General features: G+C 40.4%; 1 long non-coding RNA gene across 1 annotated transcript; it reads left to right on the top strand.

Annotated features, from left to right (window-relative positions):
• The first annotated feature begins 9,251 nt into the window (after positions 1-9,251).
• On the top strand, positions 9,252-14,034 carry LOC125774375 (uncharacterized). The gene is made up of 3 exons (XR_007420861.1): positions 9,252-9,324; positions 12,139-12,390; positions 13,287-14,034. It is a non-coding gene; the product is annotated as an uncharacterized LOC125774375 (long non-coding RNA).
• Positions 14,035-25,722: the final 11,688 nt, after the last annotated feature.

The raw sequence follows: 25,722 nt of genomic DNA, 5'->3' as shown, positions 1-25,722 counted from the left end.
TGATTTATTTTAATGCCAATTGATTGAAATACATTTCTTTACACTCACATAATGCTTTAAATACAAAAAAGACCAAAAAAAAAAAATAAATTCTAAAAATTTTGAAAATTTTCCCCTACTCCCCCCTTAGCTTTTTTTGAGTAATTTTGCAAAAAAAAAATTGATTTTTTTTAATGCCAATTGATTGAAATACGTTTCTTTTCACTCAAATAATGCTTTAAATACAAAAAAGACCAAAAAAAAAATCTAAAAATTTTGGAAATTTTCCCCTACTCCCCCCTTAGCTTTTTTTGAGTAATTTTGCAAAAAAAAAATAAATTGATTTATTTTAATGCCAATTGATTGAAATACGTTTCTTTTCACTCAAATAATGCTCTAAATACAAAAAAGGCAAAAAAAACAAAAAAAAATTCTACAAATTTTGAAAATTTTCCCCTACTCCCCCCTTAGATTTTTTTTTGTAATTTTGCAAAAAAAAAAATAAATTGATTTATTTTAATGCCAATTGATTGAAATACGTTTCTTTTCACTCAAATAATGCTTTAAATACAAAAAAGACCAAAAAAGAACAAAAAATAAATTCTAAAAATTTTGAAAATTTTCCCCTACTCCACCCTTAGCTTTTTTTGAGTAATTTTGCAAAAAAAAATAAATTGATTTTTTTTAAGGCCAATTGATTGAAATACGTTTCTTTTCACTCAAATAATGCTTTAAATACAAAAAAGACCAAAAAAGAAAAATAAATTCTAAAAATTTTGAAAATTTTCCCCTACTCCCCCCTTAGCTTTTTTTCACTCAAATAATGCTTTAAATAAAAAAAAGACCAACAAAAAAAAATTCTAAAAATTTTGGAAATTTTCCCCTACTCCCCCCTTAGCTTTTTTTGAGTGATTTTGCAAAAAAAAAATAAATTGATTTATTTTAATTCCAATTGATTGAAATACGTTTCTTTTCACTCAAATAATGCTTTAAATACAAAAAAGGCCAAAAAAAACAAAAAAAAAAATTCTACAAATTTTGAAAATTTTCCCCTACTCCCCCCTTAGCTTTTTTTGAGTAATTTTGCAAAAAAAAATAAATTGATTTATTTTAATGCCAATTGATTGAAATACATTTCTTTTCACTCAAATGATGCTTTAAATACAATAAAGACAAAAAAAAAATTCTAAAAATGTTGAAAATTTTCCCCTACTCCCCCCTTAGCTTTTTTTGAGTAATTTTGCAAAAAAAAATAAATTGATTTATTTTAATGCCAATTGATTGAAATACGTTTCTTTTCACTCAAATAATGCTTTAAATACAAAAAAGGCCAAAAAAACAAAAAATAAATTCTAAAAATTTTGAAAATTTCCCCCCCCTCCCCATTAGCTTTTTTTGAGTAATTTTGCAAAAAAAAAATAAATTGATTTATTTTAATGCCAATTGATTGAAATACGTTTCTTTTCACTCAAATAATGCTTTAAATACAAAAAAGACCAAAAAAAAACAAAAAACAAATTCTAAAATTTTTGAAAATTTTCCCCTACTCCCCCATTTGCTTTTTTTGAGTAATTTTGCAAAAAAAAAAAATTGATTTTTTTTAATGCCAATTGATTGAAATACGTTTCTTTTCACTCAAATAATACTTTAAATACAAAAAAGACCAAAAAAAAAATTCTAAAAATTTTGAAAATTTTCCCCTACACCCCCCTTAGCTTTTTTTGAGTAATTTTGCAAAAAAAATAAATTGATTTATTTTAATGCCAATTGATTGAAATACATTTCTTTTCACTCAAATAATGCTTTAAATACAAAAAAGACCAAAAAAAAATAAATTCTAAAAATTTTGAAAATTTTCCCCTACTCCCCCCTTAGCTTTTTTTGAGTAATTTTGCAAAAAAAAATAAATTGATTTATTTTAATGCCAATTGATTAAAATACATTTCTTTTCACTCAAATAATGCTTTAAATACAAAAAAGACCAAAAAAAAAAAACAAAAAATAAATTCTAAAATTTTTGAAAATTTTCCCCTACTCCCCCCTTAGCTTTTTTTGAGTAATTTTGCAAAAAAATAAATTGATTTATTTTAATGCCAATTGATTGAAATACATTTCTTTTCACTCAAATAATGCTTTAAATACAAAAAAGACCAAAAAAAAAAAGTTTCAAAATTTTTGAAAATTTTCCCCTACACCCCCCTTAGCTATTTTTGAGTAATTTTGCAAAAAAAAAATAAATTGATTTATTTTAATACCAATTGATTGAAATACATTTCTTTTCACTCAAATAATGCTTTAAATACAAAAAAGACCAAAAAAAAAAAATTCTAAAAATTTTGAAAATTTTCCCCTACTCCCCCCTTAGCTTTTTTTTGAGTAATTTTGCAAAAAATAGTAAATTGATTTATTTTAATGCCAATTGATTAAAATACATTTATTTTCACTCAAATAATGCTTTAAATACAAAAAAGTCAAATAAAAAACAAAAAACAAATTCTAAAATTTTTGAAAATTTTCCCCTACTCCCCCCTTAGCTTTTTTTGAGTAATTTTGCAAAAAAAAAAATGATTTTTTTAATGCCAATTGATTGAAATACGTTTCTTTTCACTCAAATAATGCTTTAAATACAAAAAAGACCAAAAAAAAAAATTCTAAAAAATTTGGAAATTTTCCCCTACTCCCCCCTTAGCTTTTTTTGAGTAATTTTGCAAAAAAAAAAAAATAAATTGATTTATTTTAATGCCAATTGATTGAAATACGTTTCTTCTCACTCAAATAATGCTTTAAATACAAAAAAAGGCCAAAAAAACAAAAAACAAAATTCTACAAATTTTGAAAATCTTCCCCTACTCCCCCCTTAGCTTTTTTTGAGTAATTTTGCAAAAAAAATAAATAGATTTATTTTAATGCCAATTGATTGAAATACGTTTCTTTTCCCTCAAATAATGCTTTAAATACAAAAAAGACCAAAAAAGAACAAAAAACAAATTCTAAAAATTTTGAAAATTTTCCCCTACTCCCCCCTTAGCTTTTTTTGAGTAATTTTGCAAAAAAAAATAAATTGATTTTTTTTAATTCCAATTGATTGAAATACGTTTCTTTTCACTCAAATAATGCTTTAAATACAAAAAAGACCAAAAAAGAAAAATAAATTCTAAAAATTTTGAAAATTTTCCCCTACTCCCCCCTTAGCTTTTTTTCACTCAAATAATGCTTTAAATACAAAAAAGACAAAAAAAAAAAAAATTCTAAAAATTTTGAAATTTTTCCCCTACTCCTCCCTTTGCTTTTTTTCAGTTATTTTGCAAAAAAAATAAATTGATTTATTTTAATGCCAATTGATTGAAATACATTTCTTTTCACTCAAATAATGCTTTAAATACAAAAAAGGCCAAAAAAAAACAAAAAATAAATTCTAAAAATTTTGAAAATTTTCCCCCCCACCCCCCTTAGCTTTTTTGAGTAATTATGCAAAAAAAAATTAATTGATTTTTTTTAATTCCAATTGATTGAAATACGTTTCTTTTCACTCAAATAATACTTTAAATACAAAAAAGACAAAAAAAAAAAATAAATTCTAAAAATTTTGAAAATTTTCCCCGTCACCCCCGTTAGCTTTTTTTTGAGTAATTTTGCAAAAAAAAAATAAATTGATTTTTTTTTAATGCCAATTGATTGAAATACATTTCTTTTCACTCAAATAATGCTTTAAATACAAAAAAGACCAAAAAAAAAAATAAATTCTAAGAATTTTGAAAATTTTCCCTTACACCCCCCTTAGCTTTTTTTGAGTAATTTGCAAAAAAAAAAATAAATTGATTTATTTTAATGCCAATTGATTGAAATACGTTTCTTTTCACTCAAATTATGCTTTAAATACAAAAAAGACCAAAAAAAAACAAAAAACAAATTCTAAAAATTTTGAAAATTTTCCCCTACTCCCCCCTTAGCTTTTTTTGAGTAATTTTGCAAAAAAAAATAAATTGATTTTTTTTAATTCCAATTGATTGAAATACGTTTCTTTTCACTCAAATAATGCTTTAAATACAAAAAAGACCAAAAAAGAAAAATAAATTCTAAAAATTTTGAAAATTTTCCCCTACTCCCCCCTTAGCTTTTTTTCACTCAAATAATGCTTTAAATACAAAAAAGACAAAAAAAAAAAAAATTCTAAAAATTTTGAAATTTTTCCCCTACTCCTCCCTTAGCTTTTTTTGAGTTATTTTGCAAAAAAAATAAATTGATTTATTTTAATGCCAATTGATTGAAATACATTTCTTTTCACTCAAATAATGCTTTAAATACAAAAAAGGCCAAAAAAAAACAAAAAATAAATTCTAAAAATTTTGAAAATTTTCCCCCCCACCCCCCTTAGCTTTTTTGAGTAATTATGCAAAAAAAAATTAATTGATTTTTTTTTAATTCCAATTGATTGAAATACGTTTCTTTTCACTCAAATAATACTTTAAATACAAAAAAGACAAAAAAAAAAATAAATTCTAAAAATTTTGAAAATTTTCCCCGTCACCCCCGTTAGCTTTTTTTTGAGTAATTTTGCAAAAAAAAAATAAATTGATTTTTTTTTAATGCCAATTGATTGAAATACATTTCTTTTCACTCAAATAATGCTTTAAATACAAAAAAGACCAAAAAAAAAAACAAAAAATAAATTCTAAAATTTTTGAAAATTTTCCCCTACTCCCCCCTTAGCTTTTTTTGAGTAATTTTGCAAAAAAAAATAAATTGATTTTTTTTAATGCCAATTGATTGAAATACGTTTCTTTTCACTCAAATATTGCTTTAAATACAAAAAAGACCAAAAAAAAATAAATTCTAAAAATTTTGAAAATTTTCCCCTACTCCCCCTTTAGCTTTTTTTGAGTAATTTTGCAAAAAAAAATAAATTGATTTTTTTTAATGCCAATTGATTGAAATACGTTTCTTTTCACTCAAATAATGCTTTAAATACAAAAAAGACCAAAAAAAAAAAATAAATTCTAAGAATTTTGAAAATTTTCCCTTACACTCCCCTTAGCTTTTTTTGAGTAATTTGCAAAAAAAAAAATAAATTGATTTATTTTAATGCCAATTGATTGAAATACGTTTCTTTTCACTCAAATTATGCTTTAAATACAAAAAAGACCAAAAAAAAACAAAAAACAAATTATAAAAATTTTGAAAATTTTCCCCTACTCCCCCCTTAGCTTTTTTTGAGTAATTTTGCAAAAAAAAAAAATTGATTTATTTTAATGCCAATTGATTGAAATACATTTCTTTTCACTCAAATAATGCTTTAAATACAAAAAAGACCAAAAAAAAAATAAATTCTAAAAATGTTGAAAATTTTCCCCTGCTCCCTCCTTAGCTTTTTTTGAGTAATTTTGCAAAAAAAAAAAAAATTGATTTATTTTAATGCAAATTGATTGAAATACATTTCTTTTCACTCAAATAATGCTTTAAATACAAAAAAGACCAAAAAAAAAATTCTAAAAATTTTGAAAATTTTCCCCTACTCGCCCCTTAGCTTTTTTTGAGTAATTTTGCAAAAAAAAATTAATTGATTTTTTTTAATGCCAATTGATTAAAATACATTTCTTTTCACTCAAATAATGCTTTAAATACAAAAAAGACCAAAAAAAAACAAAAAATAAATTCTAAAATTTTTGAAAATTTTCCCCTACTCCCCCCATAGCTTTTTTTGAGTAATTTTGCAAAAAAAATAAATTGATTTTTTTTAATGCCAATTGATTGAAATACGTTTCTTTTCACTCAAATAATGCTTTAAATACAAAAAAGACCAAAAAAAAAAATAAATTCTAAAAATTTTGAAAATTTTCCCCTACTCCCCCCTTAGCTTTTTTTGAGTAATTTTGCAAAAAAAAAAATAAATTGATTGAAATACGTTTCTTTTCACTCAAATAATGCTTTAAATACACAAAAGGCCAAAAAAAAAAAATAAATTCTAAAAATTTTGAAAATTTTCCCCTACTCCCCCCTTAGCTTTTTTTGAGTAATTTTGCAAAAAAAAATAAATTGATTTTTTTTAATGCCAATTGATTGAAATACGTTTCTTTTCACTCAAATAATACTTTAAATACAAAAAAGACAAAAAAAAAAATAAATTCTAAAAATTTTGAAAAATTTTCCCCTACACCCCCCTTAGCTTTTTTTGAGTAATTTTGCAAAAAAAAATAAATTGATTTATTTTAATGCCAATTGATTGAAATACATTTCTTTTCACTCAAATAATGCTTTAAATACAAAAAAGACCAAAAAAAAATAAATTCTAAAAATTTTGAAAATTTTCCCCTACTCTCCCCTTAGCATTTTTTGAGTAATTTTGCAAAAAAAAATAAATTGATTTCATTTAATCCCAATTGATTGAAATACATTTCTATTCACTCAATTAATGCTTTAAATACAAAAAAGACCAAAAAACTAAATAAATTCTAAAAATTTTGAAAAGTTTCCCCTACTCCCCCCCTAGCTTTTTTTGAGTAATTTTGCAAAAAAAAAAATAAATTGATTTATTTTAATGCCAATTGATTGAAAAACATTTCTTTTCACTCAAATAATGCTGTTCTTTCGCGGATTTTATTTCGGATAAGTTTTCTGTTAATAATTACCAGCCAGTTGTTTCGCTTTTAAAGAATGGAGAGAGCGCAAAAAGCCTTTTCGCCCCCTATTTATTGACTATTTACGGAACTTTACGTTCCGCCCATCACTATCCGAGAGTGATTCCGCTCCTCCGACAAATCGCATGTCGGATGATTCATCCTATGTAAATACTGTTCCAACAGTCTTGGCTAATGTGTCTTGGCTAATGTGTCTTGGCTAAGGTGTCTTCGCTAATGCGTCTTGGCTAAGGTGTCTTGGCTAAGGTGTCTTGGCTAATGTGTCTCGGCTAATGTGTCTTGGCTAAGGTGTTTTAGCTCATGTGTCTTGGCTAATGTGTCTTGGCTAATGTGTCTTGGCTAAGGTGTCTTGGCTAAGGTGTCTTGGCTAAGGTGTCTTCGCTAAGGTGTCTTGGCTAAGGTGTCTTGGCTAAGGTGTCATGGCTAAGGTGTCTTGGCTAAGGTGTCTTGGCTAAGGTGTCTTGGCTAATGTGTCTTGGCTAATGTGTCTTGGCTAAGGTGTCTTGGCTAAGGTGTCTTGGCTAATGTGTCTTGGCTAAGGTGTCTTGGCTAATGTGTCTCGGCTAATGTGTCTTGGCTAAGGTGTCTTGGCTAAGGTGTCTTGGCTAAGGTGTCTTGGCTAATGTGTCTTGGCTTATGTGTCTCGGCTCATGTGTCTTGGCTAAGGTGTCTTGGCTAAGGTGTCTTGGCTAAGGTGTCTTTTCTAAGGTGTCATTTCTAAGGTGTCTTGGCTAAGGTGTCTTGGCTAAGGTGTCTTGGCTAATGTGTCTTGGCTAATGTGTCTCGGCTAATTTGTCTTGGCTAAGGTGTCTTGGCTAATGTGTCTTGGCTAATGTGTCTTGGCTAATGTGTCTTGGCTAAGGTGTCTTGGCTAAGGTGTCTTGGCTAAGGTGTCTTGGCTAAGGTGTCTTGGCTAATGCGTCTTGGCTAATGTGTCTTGGCTAAGGTGTCTTGGCTAAGGTGTCTTGGCTAATGTGTCTTGGCTAATGTGTCTCGGCTAATGTGTCTTGGCTAATGTGTCTTGGCTAAGGTGTCTTGGCTAATGTGTCTTGGCTAAGGTGTCTTAGCTCATGTGTCTTGGCTAATGTGTCTTGGCTAATGTGTCTTGGCTAATGTGTCTTGGCTAAGGTGTCTTGGCTAAGGTGTCTTAACTATTGTGTCTTGGCTAATGTGTCTTGGCTCATGTGTCTTGGCTAATGTGTCTTGGCTAAGGTGTCTTGGCTAATGCGTCTTAGCTAATGTGTCTTGGCTAATGTGTCTTGGCTCATGTGTCTCGGCTCATGTGTCTTGGCTAATGTGTCTTGGCTAATGTGTCTTGGCTAAGGTGTCTTGGCTAAGGTGTCTTAACTAATGTGTCTTGGCTAATGTGTCTTGGCTAATGTGTCTTGGCTAATGTGTCTTGGCTAAGGTGTCTTGGCTAATGCGTCTTGGCTAATGTGTCTTGGCTAATGTGTCTTGGCTAATGTGTCTCGGCTCATGTGTCTTGGCTAAGGTGTCTTGCCTAATGTGTCTTGGCTAAGGTGTCTTTTCTAAGGTGTCTTGGCTAAGGTGTCTCGGCTAATGTGTCTTGGCTAAGGTGTCTTGGCTAAGGTGTCTTGGCTAAGGTGTCTTGGCTAAGGTGTCTCGGCTAATGTGTCTCGGCTAATGTGTCTTGGCTAAGGTGTCTTGGCTAATGTGTCTTGGCTAATGTGTCTTGGCTAAGGTGTCTTGGCTAAGGTGTCTTGGCTAATGTGTCTTGGCTAATGTGTCTTGGCTAATGTGTCTCGGCTCATGTGTCTTGGCTAAGGTGTCTTGGCTAAGGTGTCTTGGCTAAAATGTCTTTTCTAAGGTGTCTTGGCTAAGGTGTCTTGGCTAATGTGTCTTGGCTAATGTGTCTTGGCTAATGTGTCTTGGCTAATGTGTCTCGGCTAATGTGTCTTGGCTAAGGTGTCTTGGCTAATGTGTCTTGGCTAATGTGTCTTGGCTAAGGTGTCTTGGCTAAGGTGTCTCGGCTAATGTGTCTCGGCTAATGTGTCTTGGCTAAGGTGTCTTGGCTTAGGTGTCTTGGCTAAGGTGTCTTGGCTAATGTGTCTTGGCTAATGTGTCTTGGCTAATGTGTCTTGGCTAAGGTGTCTTGGCTAAGGTGTCTTGGCTAAGGTGTCTTGGCTAATGTGTCTTGGCTAAGGTGTCTTGGCTAAGGTGTCTTGGCTAAGGTGTCTTGGCTAATGTGTCTTGGCTAATGTGTCTCGGCTAATGTGTCTCGGCTAATGTGTCTTGGCTATTGTGTCTTGGCTAATGTGTCTTGGCTAAGGTGTCTTGGCTAAGGTGTCTTGGCTAATGTGTCTTGGCTAATGTGTCTTGGCTAAGGTGTCTTTGCTAAGGTGTCTTAACTAATGTGTCTTGGCTTATGTGTCTTGGCTAATGTGTCTTGGCTAAGGTGTCTTGGCTAAGGTGTCTTGGCTAAGGTGTCTTGGCTAATGTGTCTTGGCTAAGGTGTCTTGGCTAAGGTGTCTTGGCTAAGGTGTCTTGGCTAATGTGTCTTGGCTAATGTGTCTCGGCTAATGTGTCTTGGCTAATGTGTCTTGGCTAATGTGTCTTGGCTAATGTGTCTTGGCCAAGGTGTCTTGGCTAAGGTGTCTTGGCTAATGTGTCTTGGCTAAGGTGTCTCAGCTCATGTGTCTTGGCTAATGTGTCTTGGCTAATGTGTCTTGGCTACTGTGTCTTGGCTAATGTGTCTCGGCTAATGTGTCTAGGCTAATGTGTCTTGGCTAAGGTGTCTTGGCTAAGGTGTCTTTGCTAATATGTCTTGGCTAATGTGTCTTGGCTAAGGTGTCTTGGCTAATGTGTCTTGGCAAAGGTGTCTCAGCTCATGTGTCTTAGCTAATGTGTCTCGGCTAATGTGTCTTGGCTAAGGTGTCTTGGCTAATGTGTCTTGGCTAATGTGTCTTGGCTAAGGTGTCTTGGCTAAGGTGTCTCGGCTAATGTGTCTCGGCTAATGTGTCTTGGCTAAGGTGTCTTGGCTTAGGTGTCTTGGCTAAGGTGTCTTGGCTAATGTGTCTTGGCTAATGTGTCTTGGCTAATGTGTCTTGGCTAAGGTGTCTTGGCTAAGGTGTCTTGGCTAATGTGTCTTGGCTAATGTGTCTTGGCTAATGTGTCTTGGCTAATGTGTCTCGGCTAATGTGTCTTGGCTAAGGTGTCTTGGCTAATGTGGCTTGGCTAATGTGTCTTGGCTAAGGTGTCTTGGCTAAGGTGTCTCGGCTAATGTGTCTCGGCTAATGTGTCTTGGCTAAGGTGTCTTGGCTAAGGTGTCTTGGCTAAGGTGTCTTGGCTAATGTGTCTTGGCTAATGTGTCTTGGCTAATGTGTCTTGGCTAAGGTGTCTTGGCTAAGGTGTCTTGGCTAAGGTGTCTTGGCTAAGGTGTCTTGGCTAATGTTTCTTGGCTAAGGTGTCTTGGCTAAGGTGTCTTGGCTAAGGTGTCTTGGCTAATGTGTCTTGGCTAATGTGTCTTGGCTATTGTGTCTTGGCTAAGGTGTCTTGGCTAAGGTGTCTTGGCTAATGTGTCTTGGCTAAGGTGTCTTGGCTAAGGTGTCTTGGCTAAGGTGTCTTGGCTAATGTGTCTTGGCTAATGTGTCTCGGCTAATGTGTCTTGGCTAATGTGTCTTGGCTAATGTGTCTTGGCTAATGTGTCTTGGCTAAGGTGTCTTGGCTAAGGTGTCTTGGCTAATGTGTCTTGGCTAAGGTGTCTCAGCTCATGTGTCTTGGCTAATGTGTCTTGGCTACTGTGTCTTGGCTAATGTGTCTCGGCTAATGTGTCTAGGCTAATGTGTCTTGGCTAAGGTGTCTTGGCTAAGGTGTCTTGGCTAAGGTGTCTTTGCTAATGTGTCTTGGCTAATGTGTCTTGGCTAAGGTGTCTTGGCTTAGGTGTCTTGGCTAAGGTGTCTTGGCTAATGTGTCTTGGCTAATGTGTCTTGGCTAATGTGTCTTGGCTAAGGTGTCTTGGCTAAGGTGTCTTGGCTAAGGTGTCTTGGCTAATGTGTCTTGGCTAAGGTGTCTTGGCTAAGGTGTCTTGGCTAAGGTGTCTTGGCTAATGTGTCTTGGCTAATGTGTCTCGGCTAATGTGTCTCGGCTAATGTGTCTTGGCTATTGTGTCTTGGCTAATGTGTCTTGGCTAAGGTGTCTTGGCTAAGGTGTCTTGGCTAATGTGTCTTGGCTAATGTGTCTTGGCTAAGGTGTCTTGGCTAAGGTGTCTTAACTAATGTGTCTTGGCTTATGTGTCTTGGCTAATGTGTCTTGGCTAAGGTGTCTTGGCTAAGGTGTCTTGGCTAAGGTGTCTTGGCTAAGGTGTCTTGGCTAATGTGTCTTGGCTAAGGTGTCTTGGCTAAGGTGTCTTGGCTAAGGTGTCTTGGCTAATGTGTCTTGGCTAATGTGTCTCGGCTAATGTGTCTTGGCTAATGTGTCTTGGCTAATGTGTCTTGGCTAATGTGTCTTGGCAAAGGTGTCTTGGCTAAGGTGTCTTGGCTAATGTGTCTTGGCTAAGGTGTCTTGGCTAAGGTGTCTTGGCTAATGTGTCTTGGCTAATGTGTCTTGGCTAAGGTGTCTTGGCTAAGGTGTCTTGACTAATGTATCTTGGCTAATGTGTCTTGGCTAATGTGTCTTGGCTAAGGTGTCTTGGCTAATGTGTCTTGGCTAATGTGTCTCGGCTAATGTGTCTTGGCTAAGGTGTCTTGGCTAAGGTGTCTTGGCTAAGGTGTCTCGGCTAATGTGTCTTGGCTAATGTGTCTTGGCTAAGGTGTCTTTGCTAAGGTGTCTTTGCTAAGGTGTCTTGGCTAAGGTGTCTTGGCTAAGGTGTCTCGGCTACTGTGTCTCGGCTAATGTGTCTTGGCTAATGTGTCTCGGCTAATGTGTCTTGGCTAAGGTGTCTTGGCTAATGCGTCTTGGCTAATGTGTCTTGGCTTATGTGTCTCGGCTCATGTGTCTTGGCTAAGGTGTCTTGGCTAAGGTGTCTTGGCTAATGTGTCTTGGCTAATGTGTCTTGGCTAAGGTGTCTTGGCTAAGGTGTCTTGGCTAAGGTGTCTTGGCTAAGGTGTCTCGGCTAATGTAAGTCGGCTAATGTGTCTTGGCTAAGGTGTCTTGGCTAAGGTGTCTTGGCTAAGGTGTCTTGGCTAAGGTATCTCGGCTAATGTGTCTCGGCTAATGTGTCTTGGCTAAGGTGTCTTGGCTAATGTGTCTTGGCTAATGTGTCTTGGCTAATGTGTCTTGGCTAAGGTGTCTTGGCTAATGTGTCTTGGCTAAGGTGTCTTGGCTAAGGTGTCTTAGCTAATGTGTCTTGGCTAAGGTGTCTTGGCTAAGGTGTCTTGGCTAATGTGTCTCGGCTAATGTGTCTTGGCTAATGTGTCTTGGCTAATGTGTCTCGGCTAATGTGTCTTGGGTAATGTGTCTTGGCTAAGGTGTCTTGGCTAAGGTGTCTTAACTAAGGTGTCTTGGCTAAGGTGTCTTTTCTAAGGTGTCTTTTCTAAGGTGTCTTGGCTAAGGTGTCTTGGCTAAGGTGTCTTGGCTAATGTGTCTTGGCTAATGTGTCTCGGCTAATTTGTCTTGGCTAAGGTGTCTTGGCTAATGTGTCTTGGCTAATGTGTCTTGGCTAATGTGTCTTGGCTAAGGTGTCTTGGCTAAGGTGTCTTGGCTAAGGTGTCTTGGCTAATGTGTCTTGGCTAATGTGTCTTGGCTAAGGTGTCTTGGCTAAGGTGTCTTGGCTAATGTGTCTTGGCTTATGTGTCTTGGCTAAGGTGTCTTGGCTAATGTGTCTTGGCTAATGTGTCTTGGCTAATGTGTCTTGGCTAATGTGTCTTAGCTCATGTGTCTTGGCTAATGTGTCTTGGCTAATGTGTCTTGGCTAATGTGTCTTGGCTAAGGTGTCTTGGCTAAGGTGTCTTAACTAATGTGTCTTGGCTAATGTGTCTTGGCTAATGTGTCTTGGCTAAGGTGTCTTGGCTAATGCGTCTTGGCTAATGTGTCTTGGCTAATGTGTCTTGGCTCATGTGTCGCGGGTCATGTGTCTTGGCTAATGTGTCCTGGCTAATGTGTCTTGGCTAAGGTGTCTTGGCTAAGGTGTCTTAACTAATGTGTCTTGGCTAATGTGTCTTGGCTCATGTGTCTTGGCTAATGTGTCTTGGCTAAGGTGTCTTGGCTAATGCGTCTTGGCTAATGTGTCTTGGCTAATGTGTCTTGGCTCATGTGTCTCGGCTCATGTGTCTTGGCTAAGGTGGCTTGGCTAATGTGTCTTGGCTAAGGTGTCTTTTCTAAGGTGTCTTGGCTAAGGTGTCATGGCTAAGGTGTCTTGGCTAAGGTGTCTTGGCTAAGGTGTCTTGGCTAATGCGTCTTGGCTAATGTGTCTTGGCTAATGTGTCTTGGCTCATGTGTCTCGGCTCATGTGTCTTGGCTAAGGTGTCTTGGCTAATGTGTCTTGGCTAAGGTGTCTTTTCTAAGGTGTCTTGGCTAATGTGTCTTGGCTATTGTGTCTTGGCTAAGGTGTCTTGGCTAATGTGTCTTGGCTAAGGTGTCTTGGCTAAGGTGTCTTGGCTAAGGTATCTTGGCTAAGGTGTCTCGGCTAATGTGTCTCGGCTAATGTGTCTTGGCTAAGGTGTCTTGGCTAATGTGTCTTGGCTAATGTGTCTTGGCTAAGGTGTCTTGGCTAAGGTGTCTTGGCTAATGTGTCTTGGCTAATGTGTCTTGGCTAATGTGTCTCGGCTCATGTGTCTTGGCTAAGGTGTCTTGGCTAAGGTGTCTTGGCTAAGGTGTCTTGGCTAAGGTGTCTTTTCTAAGGTGTCTTGGCTAAGGTGTCTTGGCTAATGTGTCTTGGCTAATGTGTCTTGGCTAATGTGTCTTGGCTAATGTGTCTCGGCTAATGTGTCTTGGCTAAGGTGTCTTGGCTAATGTGTCTTGGCTAATGTGTCTTGGCTAAGGTGTCTTGGCTAAGGTGTCTCGGCTAATGTGTCTCGGCTAATGTGTCTTGGCTAAGGTGTCTTGGCTAAGGTGTCTTGGCTAATGTGTCTTGGCTAATGTGTCTTGGCTAAGGTGTCTTGGCTAAGGTGTCTTGGCTAAGGTGTCTTGGCTAAGGTGTCTTGGCTAATGTGTCTTGGCTAAGGTGTCTTGGCTAATGTGTCTTGGCTAATGTGTCTCGGCTAATGTGTCTTGGCTAATGTGTCTTGGCTAATGTGTCTTGGCTAATGTGTCTTGGCTAAGGTGTCTTGGCTAAGGTGTCTTGGCTAATGTGTCTTGGCTAAGGTGTCTTGGCTAAGGTGTCTTGGCTAAGGTGTCTTGGCTAATGTGTCTTGGCTAATGTGTCTCGGCTAATGTGTCTTGGCTAATGTGTCTTGGCTAATGTGTCTTGGCTAATGTGTCTTGGCCAAGGTGTCTTGGCTAAGGTGTCTTGGCTAATGTGTCTTGGCTAAGGTGTCTCAGCTCATGTGTCTTGGCTAATGTGTCTTGGCTAATGTGTTTTGGCTACTGTGTCTTGGCTAATGTGTCTCGGCTAATGTGTCTAGGCTAATGTGTCTTGGCTAAGGTGTCTTGGCTAAGGTGTCTTGGCTAAGGTGTCTTTGCTAATGTGTCTTGGCTAATGTGTCTTGGCTAAGGTGTCTTGGCTTAGGTGTCTTGGCTAAGGTGTCTTGGCTAATGTGTCTTGGCTAATGTGTCTTGGCTAATGTGTCTTGGCTAAGGTGTCTTGGCTAAGGTGTCTTGGCTAAGGTGTCTTGGCTAATGTGTCTTGGCTAAGGTGTCTTGGCTAAGGTGTCTTGGCTAAGGTGTCTTGGCTAATGTGTCTTGGCTAATGTGTCTCGGCTAATGTGTCTCGGCTAATGTGTCTTGGCTATTGTGTCTTGGCTAATGTGTCTTGGCTAAGGTGTCTTGGCTAATGTGTCTTGGCTAATGTGTCTTGGCTAATGTGTCTTGGCTAAGGTGTCTTTGCTAAGGTGTCTTAACTAATGTGTCTTGGCTTATGTGTCTTGGCTAATGTGTCTTGGCTAAGGTGTCTTGGCTAATGTGTCTTGGCTAAGGTGTCTTGGCTAATGTGTCTCGGCTAATGTGTCTTGGCTAAGGTGTCTTGGCTAAGGTGTCTTGGCTAAGGTGTCTTGGCTAATGTGTCTTGGCTAATGTGTCTCGGCTAATGTGTCTTGGCTAATGTGTCTTGGCTAATGTGTCTTGGCTGATGTGTCTTGGCCAAGGTGTCTTGGCTAAGGTGTCTTGGCTAATGTGTCTTGGCTAAGGTGTCTTGGCTAAGGTGTCTTGGCTAATGTGTCTTGGCTAATGTGTCTTGGCTAAGGTGTCTTGGCTAAGGTGTCTTGACTAATGTATCTTGGCTAATGTGTCTTGGCTAATGTGTCTTGGCTAATGTGTCTTGGCTAATGTGTCTTGGCTAATGTGTCTCGGCTAATGTGTCTTGGCTAAGGTGTCTTGGCTAAGGTGTCTTGGCTAAGGTGTCTCGGCTAATGTGTCTTGGCTAATGTGTCTTGGCTAAGGTGTCTTTGCTAAGGTGTCTTTGCTAAGGTGTCTTGGCTAAGGTGTCTTGGCTAAGGTGTCTCGGCTACTGTGTCTCGGTTAATGTGTCTTGGCTAATGTGTCTCGGCTAATGTGTCTTGGCTAAGGTGTCTTGGCTAATGCGTCTTGGCTAATGTGTCTTGGCTTATGTGTCTCGGCTCATGTGTCTTGGCTAAGGTGTCTTGGCTAAGGTGTCTTGGCTAATGTGTCTTGGCTAATGTGTCTTGGCTAAGGTGTCTTGGCTAAGGTGTCTTGGCTAAGGTGTCTTGGCTAAGGTGTCTCGGCTAATGTAACTCGGCTAATGTGTCTTGGCTAAGGTGTCTTGGCTAAGGTGTCTTGGCTTAGGTGTCTTGGCTAAGGTATCTCGGCTAATGTGTCTCGGCTAATGTGTCTTGGCTAAGGTGTCTTGGCTAATGTGTCTTGGCTAATGTGTCTTGGCTAATGTGTCTTGGCTAAGGTGTCTTGGCTAATGTGTCTTGGCTAAGGTGTCTTGGCTAAGGTGTCTTAGCTAATGTGTCTTGGCTAAGGTGTCTTGGCTAAGGTGTCTTGGCTAATGTGTCTCGGCTAATGTGTCTTGGCTAATGTGTCTTGGCTAATGTGTCTCGGCTAATGTGTCTTGGGTAATGTGTCTTGGCTAAGGTGTCTCGGCTAAGGTGTCTTAACTAAGGTGTCTTGGCTAAGGTGTCTTTTCTAAGGTGTCTTTTCTAAGGTGTCTTGGCTAAGGTGTCTTGGCTAAGGTGTCTTGGCTAATGTGTCTTGGCTAATGTGTCTCGGCTAATTTGTCTTGGCTAAGGTGTCTTGGCTAATGTGTCTTGGCTAATGTGTCTTGGCTAATGTGTCTTGGCTAAGGTGTCTTGGCTAAGGTGTCTTGGCTAAGGTGTCTTGGCTAAGGTGTCTTGGCTAATGTGTCTTGGCTAATGTGTCTTGGCTAAGGTGTCTTGGCTGAGGTGTCTTGGCTAATGTGTCTTGGCTAATGTGTCTTGGCTAAGGTGTCTTGGCTAATGTGTCTTGGCTAATGTGTCTTGGCTAATGTGTCTTGGCTAAGGTGTCTTAGCTCATGTGTCTTGGCTAATGTGTCTTGGCTAATGTGTCTTGGCTAAGGTGTCTTGGCTAAGGTGTCTTGGCTAAGGTGTCTTAACTAATGTGTCTTGGCTAATGTGTCTTGGCTAATGTGTCTTGGCTAAGGTGTCTTGGCTAATGCGTCTTGGCTAATGTGTCTTGGCTAATGTGTCTTGGCTCATGTGTCGCGGGTCATGTGTCTTGGCTAATGTGTCCTGGCTAATGTGTCTTGGCTAAGGTGTCTTGGCTAAGGTGTCTTAACTAATGTGTCTTGGCTAATGTGTCTTGGCTCATGTGTCTTGGCTAATGTGTCTTGGCTAAGGTGTCTTGGCTAATGCGTCTTGGCTAATGTGTCTTGGCTAATGTGTCTTGGCTCATGTGTCTCGGCTCATGTGTCTTGGCTAAGGTGGCTTGGCTAATGTGTCTTGGCTAAGGTGTCTTTTCTAAGGTGTCTTGGCTAAGGTGTCATGGCTAAGGTGTCTTGGCTAAGGTGTCTTGGCTAAGGTGTCTTGGCTAATGCGTCTTGGCTAATGTGTCTTGGCTAATGTGTCTTGGCTCATGTGTCTCGGCTCATGTGTCTTGGCTAAGGTGTCTTGGCTAATGTGTCTTGGCTAAGGTGTCTTTTCTAAGGTGTCTTGGCTAATGTGTCTTGGCTATTGTGTCTTGGCTAAGGTGTCTTGGCTAATGTGTCTTGGCTAAGGTGTCTTGGCTAAGGTGTCTTGGCTAAGGTATCTTGGCTAAGGTGTCTCGGCTAATGTGTCTCGGCTAATGTGTCTTGGCTAAGGTGTCTTGGCTAATGTGTCTTGGCTAATGTGTCTTGGCTAAGGTGTCTTGGCTAAGGTGTCTTGGCTAATGTGTCTTGGCTAATGTGTCTTGGCTAATGTGTCTCGGCTCATGTGTCTTGGCTAAGGTGTCTTTTCTAAGGTGTCTTGGCTAAGGTGTCTTGGCTAATGTGTCTTGGCTAATGTGTCTTGGCTAATGTGTCTTGGCTAATGTGTCTCGGCTAATGTGTCTTCGTTAAGGTGTCTTGGCTAATGTGTCTTGGCTAATGTGTCTTGGCTAAGGTGTCTTGGCTAAGGTGTCTCGGCTAATGTGTCTCGGCTAATGTGTCTTGGCTAAGGTGTCTTGGCTTAGGTGTCTTGGCTAAGGTGTCTTGGCTAAGGTGTCTTGGCTAATGTGTCTTGGCTAATGTGTCTTGGCTAAGGTGTCTTGGCTAAGGTGTCTTGGCTAAGGTGTCTTGGCTAAGGTGTCTTGGCTAATGTGTCTTGGCTAAGGTGTCTTGGCTAATGTGTCTTGGCTAATGTGTCTCGGCTAATGTGTCTTGGCTAATGTGTCTTGGCTAATGTGTCTTGGCTAATGTGTCTTGGCTAATGTGTCTTGGCTAATGTGTCTTGGCTAATGTGTCTTGGCTAATGTGTCTTGGCTAATGTGTCTTGGCTAAGGTGTCTTGGCTAAGGTGTCTTAACTAATGTGTCTTGGCTAATGTGTCTTGGCTAATGTGTCTTGGCTAAGGTGTCTTGGCTAATGTGTCTTGGCTAATGTGTCTTGGCTAATGTGTCTTGGCTAATGTGTCTCGGCTAATGTGTCTTGGCTAAGGTGTCTTGGCTAAGGTGTCTTGGCTAAGGTGTCTTGGCTAAGGTGTCTCGGCTAATGTGTCTTGGCTAATGTGTCTTGGCTAAGGTGTCTTTGCTAAGGTGTCTTGGCTAAGGTGTCTTGGCTAAGGTGTCTCGGCTACTGTGTCTCGGCTAATGTGTCTTGGCTAATGTGTCTTGGCTAATGTGTCTTGGCTAATGTGTCTTGGCTAAGGTGTCTTGGCTAATGCGTCTTGGCTAATGTGTCTTGGCTTATGTGTCTCGGCTCATGTGTCTTGGCTAAGGTGTCTTGGCTAATGTGTCTTGGCTAATGTGTCTTGGCTAAGGTGTCTTGGCTAAGGTGTCTTGGCTAAGGTGTCTTGGCTAATGTGTCTTGGCTAAGGTGTCTTGGCTAATGTGTCTTGGCTAATGTGTCTCGGCTAAGGTGTCTTGGCTAAGGTGTCTTGGCTAAGGTGTCTTGGCTAATGTGTCTTGGCTAATGTGTCTTGGCTAATGTGTCTTGGCTAATGTGTCTTGGCTAAGGTGTCTTGGCTAATGCGTCTTGGCTAATGTGTCTTGGCTTATGTGTCTCGGCTCATGTGTCTTGGCTAAGGTGTCTTGGCTAATGTGTCTTGGCTAATGTGTCTTGGCTAAGGTGTCTTGGCTAAGGTGTCTTGGCTAAGGTGTCTCGGCTAATGTGTCTCGGCTAATGTGTCTTGGCTAAGGTGTCTTGGCTAATGTGTCTTGGCTAATGTGTCTTGGCTAATGTGTCTTGGCTAATGTGTCTCGGCTAATGTGTCTTGGCTAAGGTGTCTTGGCTAAGGTGTCTTGGCTAAGGTGTCTTGGCTAAGGTGTCTTGGCTAATGTGTCTTGGCTAAGGTGTCTTGGCTAAGGTGTCTTGGCTAATGTGTCTTGGCTAATGTGTCTTGGCTAAGGTGTCTTGGCTAAGGTGTCTTGGCTAATGTGTCTTGGCTAAGGTGTCTTGGCTAATGTGTCTTGGCTAAGGTGTCTTGGCTAAGGTGTCTTGGCTAAGGTGTCTTGGCTAAGGTGTCTCGCCTAATGTGTCTTGGCTAAGGTGTCTTGGCTAAGGTGTCTTGGCTAAGGTGTCTTGGCTAAGGTGTCTTGGCTAAGGTATCTCGGCTAATGTGTCTCGGCTAATGTGTCTTGGCTAAGGTGTCTTGGCTAATGTGTCTTGGCTAATGTGTCTTGGCTAAGGTGTCTTGGCTAAGGTGTCTTGGCTAATGTGTCTTGGCTAAGGTGTCTTGGCTAAGGTGTCTTAGCTAATGTGTCTTGGCTAAGGTGTCTTGGCTAAGGTGTCTTGGCTAAGGTGTCTCGGCTAATGTGTCTTGGCTAATGTGTCTCGGCTAATGTGTCTTGGCTAAGGTGTCTTGGCTAAGGTGTCTTAGCTCATGTGTCTTGGCTAATGTGTCTTGGCTAATGTGTCTTGGCTAATGTGTCTTGGCTAAGGTGTCTTGGATAATGCGTCTTGGCTAATGTGTCTTGGCTAATGTGTCTTGGCTTATGTGTCTCGGCTCATGTGTCTTGGCTATGGTGTCTTGCATAAGGTGTCTTGGCTAATGTGTCTTTTCTAAGGTGTCTCGGCTAAGGTGTCTTGGCTAAGGTGTCTTGGCTAATGTGTCTTGGCTAATGCGTCTTGGCTAATGTGTCTTGGCTAATGCGTCTCGGCTAATGTGTCTTGGCTAATGTGTCTTGGCTTATGTGTCTTGGCTAATGTGTCTTGGCTAATGTGTCTTGGCTAAGGTGTCTTGGCTAAGGTGTCTTTTCTAAGGTGTCTTGGATAAGGCGTCTTGGCTAAGGTGTCTTGGCTAATGTGTCTTGGCTAATGTATCTTGGCTAATGTGTCTTGGCTAAGGTGTCTTGGCTAATGTGTCTTGGCTAATGTGTCTTGGCTAATGTGTCTTGGCTAATGTGTCTCGGCTAATGTGTCTTGGCTAAGGTGTCTTGGCTAAGGTGTCTTGGCTAAGGTGTCTTGGCTAAGGTGTCTTGGCTAATGTGTCTTGACTAATGTGTCTTGGCTAAGGTGTCTCGGCTAATGTGTCTTGGCTAAGGTGTCTTGGCTAAGGTGTCTTGGCTAAGGTGTCTTGGCTAAGGTATCTCGGCTAATGTGTCTTGGCTAATGTGTCTTGGCTAATGTGTCTCGGCTAATGTGTCTTGGGTAATGTGTCTTGGCTAATATGTCTTGGCTAATGTGTCTTGGCTAATGCGTCTTGGCTAATGTGTCTTGGCTAATGTGTCTTGGCTTATGTGTCTCGGCTAATGTGTCTTGGCTAAGGTGTCTTGCATAAGGTGTCTTGGCTAAGGTGTCTTTTCTAAGGTGTCTTGGATAAGGCGTCTTGGCTAAGGTGTCTTGGCTAAGGTGTCTCGGCTAATGTGTCTCGGCTAATGTGTCTTGGCTAATGTGTCTTGGCTAATGTGTCTTGGCTAAGGTGTCTTGGCTAATGTGTCTTGGCTAATGTGTCTCGGCTAATGTGTCTTGGCTAAGGTGTCTTGGCTAAGGTGTCTTGGCTAAGGTGTCTTGGCTAAGGTGTCTTGGCTAATGTGTCTTGGCTAAGGTGTCTTGGCTAAGGTGTCTTGGCAAATGTGTCTTGGCTAATGTGTCTTGGCTAAGGTGTCTTGGCTAAGGTGTCTTGGCTAATGTGTCTTGGCTAAGGTGTCTTGGCTAATGTGTCTTGGCTAAGGTGTCTTGGCTAAGGTGTCTTGGCTAAGGTGTCTTGGCTAAGGTGTCTCGCCTAATGTAACTCGGCTAATGTGTCTTGGCTAAGGTGTCTTGGCTAAGGTGTCTTGGCTAAGGTGTCTTGGCTAAGGTATCTCGGCTAATGTGTCTCGGCTAATGTGTCTTGGCTAAGGTGTCTTGGCTAATGTGTCTTGGCTAATGTGTCTTGGCTAATGTGTCTTGGCTAAGGTGTCTTGGCTAATGTGTCTTGGCTAAGGTGTCTCGGCTAATGTGTCTTGGCTAAGGTGTCTTGGCTAATGTGTCTCGGCTAATGTGTCTTGGCTAAGGTGTCTTGGCTAATGTGTCTTGGCTAATGTGTCTTGGCTAAGGTGTCTTGGATAATGTGTCTTGGCTAATGTGTCTTGGCTAATGTGTCTTGGCTTATGTGTCTCGGCTAATGTGTCTTGGCTAATGTGTCTTGGCTAATGTGTCTTGGCTAATGTGTCTTTTCTAACGTGTCTTGGCTAAGGTGTCTTGGCTAAGGTGTCTTGGCTTATGTGTCTTGGCTAATGTGTCTTGGCTAATGTGTCTTGGCTAATGCGTCTTGGCTAATGTGTCTTGGTTAATGTGTCTTGGCTTATGTGTCTCGGCTAATGTGTCTTGGCTAAGGTGTCTTGCATAAGGTGTCTTGGCTAAGGTGTCTTTTCTAAGGTGTCTTGGATAAGGCGTCTTGGCTAAGGTGTCTTGGCTAATGTGTCTTGGCTAATGTATCTCTGCTAATGTGTCTTGGCTAATGTGTCTTGGCTAATGTGTCTTGGCTTATGTGTCTCGGCTCATGTGTCTTGGCTAAGGTGTCTTGCATAAGGATTCTTGGCTAAGGTGTCTTTTCTAAGGTGTCTTGGCTAAGGTGTCTTGGCTAAGGTGTCTTGGCTAATGTGTCTTGGCTAATGTGTCTTGGCCAATGTGTCTTGGCTAATGTGTCTCGGCTAATGTGTCTTGGCTAAGGTGTCTTGGCTAAGGTTTCTTGGCTAATGTGTCTTGGCTAATGTGTCTTGGCTAAGGTGTCTTGGCTAATGTGTCTTGGCTAATGTGTCTTGGCTAAGGTGTCTTGGCTAAGGTGTCTTGGCTAAGGTGTCTCGGCTAATGTGTCTCGGCTAATGTGTCTTGGCTAAGGTGTCTTGGCTAAGGTGTCTTGGCTAATGTGTCTTGGCTAATGTGTCTTGGCTAATGTGTCTCGGCTAATGTGTCTTGGCTAAGGTGTCTTGGCTAAGGTGTCTTGGCTAAGGTGTCTTGGCTAAGGTGTCTTGGCTAAGGTGTCTCGGCTAATGTGTCTTGGCTAAGGTGTCTTGGCTAAGGTGTCTTGGCTAAGGTGTCTTGGCTAAGGTATCTCGGCTAATGTGTCTTGGCTAATGTGTCTTGGCTAATGTGTCTCGGCTAATGTGTCTTGGGTAATGTGTCTTGGCTAATATGTCTTGGCTAATGTGTCTTGGCTAATGCGTCTTGGCTAATGTGTCTTGGCTAATGTGTCTTGGCTTATGTGTCTTGGCTAATGTGTCTCGGCTAATGTGTCTTGGCTAAGGTGTCTTGGCTAAGGTTTCTTGGCTTAGGTGTCTTGGCTAAGGTGTCTTGGCTAAGGTGTCTTGGCTAATGTGTCTTGGCTAATGTGTCTTGGCTAAGGTGTCTTGGCTAAGGTGTCTTGGCTAAGGTGTCTTGGCTAAGGTGTCTTGGCTAATGTGTCTTGGCTAAGGTGTCTTGGCTAAGGTATCTCGGCTAATGTGTCTTGGCTAATGTGTCTTGGCTAATGTGTCTCGGCTAATGTGTCTTGGGTAATGTGTCTTGGCTAATATGTCTTGGCTAATGTGTCTTGGCTAATGCGTCTTGGCTAATGTGTCTTGGCTAATGTGTCTTGGCTTATGTGTCTCGGCTAATGTGTCTTGGCTAAGGTGTCTTGCATAAGGTGTCTTGGCTAAGGTGTCTTTTCTAAGGTGTCTTGGATAAGGCGTCTTGGCTAAGGTGTCTTGGCTAAGGTGTCTCGGCTAATGTGTCTCGGCTAATGTGTCTTGGCTAATGTGTCTTGGCTAATGTGTCTTGGCTAAGGTGTCTTGGCTAATGTGTCTTGGCTAATGTGTCTCGGCTAATGTGTCTTGGCTAAGGTGTCTTGGCTAAGGTGTCTTGGCTAAGGTGTCTTGGCTAAGGTGTCTTGGCTAATGTGTCTTGGCTAAGGTGTCTTGGCTAAGGTGTCTTGGCAAATGTGTCTTGGCTAATGTGTCTTGGCTAAGGTGTCTTGGCTAAGGTGTCTTGGCTAATGTGTCTTGGCTAAGGTGTCTTGGCTAATGTGTCTTGGCTAAGGTGTCTTGGCTAAGGTGTCTTGGCTAAGGTGTCTTGGCTAAGGTGTCTCGCCTAATGTAACTCGGCTAATGTGTCTTGGCTAAGGTGTCTTGGCTAAGGTGTCTTGGCTAAGGTGTCTTGGCTAAGGTATCTCGGCTAATGTGTCTCGGCTAATGTGTCTTGGCTAAGGTGTCTTGGCTAATGTGTCTTGGCTAATGTGTCTTGGCTAATGTGTCTTGGCTAAGGTGTCTTGGCTAATGTGTCTTGGCTAAGGTGTCTTGGCTAAGGTGTCTTAGCTAATGTGTCTTGGCTAAGGTGTCTTGGCTAAGGTGTCTTGGCTAAGGTGTCTCGGCTAATGTGTCTTGGCTAATGTGTCTCGGCTAATGTGTCTTGGCTAAGGTGTCTTGGCTAATGTGTCTCGGCTAATGTGTCTTGGCTAAGGTGTCTTGGCTAATGTGTCTTGGCTAATGTGTCTTGGCTAAGGTGTCTTGGATAATGTGTCTTGGCTAATGTGTCTTGGCTAATGTGTCTTGGCTTATGTGTCTCGGCTAATGTGTCTTGGCTAATGTGTCTTGGCTAATGTGTCTTGGCTAATGTGTCTTTTCTAACGTGTCTTGGCTAAGGTGTCTTGGCTAAGGTGTCTTGGCTTATGTGTCTTGGCTAATGTGTCTTGGCTAATGTGTCTTGGCTAATGCGTCTTGGCTAATGTGTCTTGGTTAATGTGTCTTGGCTTATGTGTCTCGGCTAATGTGTCTTGGCTAAGGTGTCTTGCATAAGGTGTCTTGGCTAAGGTGTCTTTTCTAAGGTGTCTTGGATAAGGCGTCTTGGCTAAGGTGTCTTGGCTAATGTGTCTTGGCTAATGTATCTCTGCTAATGTGTCTTGGCTAATGTGTCTTGGCTAATGTGTCTTGGCTTATGTGTCTCGGCTCATGTGTCTTGGCTAAGGTGTCTTGCATAAGGATTCTTGGCTAAGGTGTCTTTTCTAAGGTGTCTTGGCTAAGGTGTCTTGGCTAAGGTGTCTTGGCTAATGTGTCTTGGCTAATGTGTCTTGGCCAATGTGTCTTGGCTAATGTGTCTCGGCTAATGTGTCTTGGCTAAGGTGTCTTGGCTAAGGTTTCTTGGCTAATGTGTCTTGGCTAATGTGTCTTGGCTAAGGTGTCTTGGCTAATGTGTCTTGGCTAATGTGTCTTGGCTAAGGTGTCTTGGCTAAGGTGTCTTGGCTAAGGTGTCTCGGCTAATGTGTCTCGGCTAATGTGTCTTGGCTAAGGTGTCTTGGCTAAGGTGTCTTGGCTAATGTGTCTTGGCTAATGTGTCTTGGCTAATGTGTCTCGGCTAATGTGTCTTGGCTAAGGTGTCTTGGCTAAGGTGTCTTGGCTAAGGTGTCTTGGCTAAGGTGTCTTGGCTAATGTGTCTTGGCTAAGGTGTCTTGGCTAAGGTGTCTTGGCTAATGTGTCTTGGCTAATGTGTCTTGGCTAAGGTGTCTTGGCTAAGGTGTCTTGGCTAATGTGTCTTGGCTAAGGTGTCTTGGCTAATGTGTCTTGGCTAAGGTGTCTTGGCTAAGGTGTCTTGGCTAAGGTGTCTCGCCTAATGTAACTCGGCTAATGTGTCTTGGCTAAGGTGTCTTGGCTAAGGTGTCTTGGCTAAGGTGTCTTGGCTAAGGTATCTCGGCTAATGTGTCTCGGCTAATGTGTCTTGGCTAAGGTGTCTTGGCTAATGTGTCTTGGCTAATGTGTCTTGGCTAATGTGTCTTGGCTAAGGTGTATTGGCTAATGTGTCTTGGCTAAGGTGTCTTGGCTAAGGTGTCTTAGCTAATGTGTCTTGGCTAAGGTGTCTTGGCTAAGGTGTCTTGGCTAAGGTGTCTCGGCTAATGTGTCTTGGCTAATGTGTCTCGGCTAATGTGTCTTGGCTAAGGTGTCTAGGCTAAGGTGTCTTAACTAATGTGTCTTGGCTAATGTGTCTTGGCTAATGTGTCTTGGCTAATGTGTCTTGGCTAAGGTGTCTTGGATAATGCGTCTTGGCTAATGTGTCTTGGCTAATGTGTCTTGGCTTATGTGTCTCGGCTCATGTGTCTTGGCTATGGTGTCTTGCATAAGGTGTCTTGGCTAATGTGTCTTTTCTAAGGTGTCTTGGCTAAGGTGTCTTGGCTAAGGTGTCTTGGCTAATGTGTCTTGGCTAATGTGTCTTGGCTAATGTGTCTTGGCTAATGCGTCTTGGCTAATGTGTCTTGGCTAATGTGTCTTGGCTTATGTGTCTCGGCTAATGTGTCTTGGCTAAGGTGTCTTGCATAAGGTGTCTTGGCTAAGGTGTCTTTTCTAAGGTGTCTTGGCTAAGGCGTCTTGGCTAAGGTGTCTTGGCTAATGTGTCTTGGCTAATGTATCTTGGCTAATGTGTCTTGGCTAATGTGTCTTGGCTTATGTGTCTCGGCTCATGTGTCTTGGCTAAGGTGTCTTGCATAAGGATTCTTGGCTAAGGTGTCTTTTCTAAGGTGTCTTGGCTAAGGTGTCTTGGCTAAGGTGTCTTGGCTAATGTGTCTTGGCTTATGTGTCTTGGCCAATGTGTCTTGGCTAATGTGTCTCGGCTAATGTGTCTTGGCTAAGGTGTCTTGGCTAAGGTTTCTTGGCTAATGTGCCTTGGCTAATGTGTCTTGGCTAAGGTGTCTTGGCTAAGGTGTCTTGGCTAATGTGTCTTGGCTAATGTGTCTTGGCTAAGGTGTCTTGGCTAATGTGTCTTGGCTAAGGTGTCTTGGCTAATGTGTCTTGGCTAATGTGTCTTGGCTAATGTGTCTCGGCTAATGTGTCTTGGCTAAGGTGTCTTGGCTGAGGTGTCTTGGCTAATGTGTCTTGGCTAATGTGTCTTGGCTAAGGTGTCTTGGCTAAGGTGTCTTGGCTAATGTGTCTTGGCTAAGGTGTCTCAGCTCATTTGTCTTGGCTAATGTGTCTTGGCTAATGTGTCTTGGTTAAGGTGT

This window comes from Anopheles funestus, unplaced genomic scaffold, assembly GCF_943734845.2.
Source record: "Anopheles funestus unplaced genomic scaffold, idAnoFuneDA-416_04 scaffold_15_ctg1, whole genome shotgun sequence".
Taxonomy (NCBI): Eukaryota; Metazoa; Arthropoda; class Insecta; order Diptera; family Culicidae; genus Anopheles; species Anopheles funestus.
Note: the sequence above shows the minus strand (reverse complement) of the source record. Positions and strands in the feature narration are given on the sequence as shown.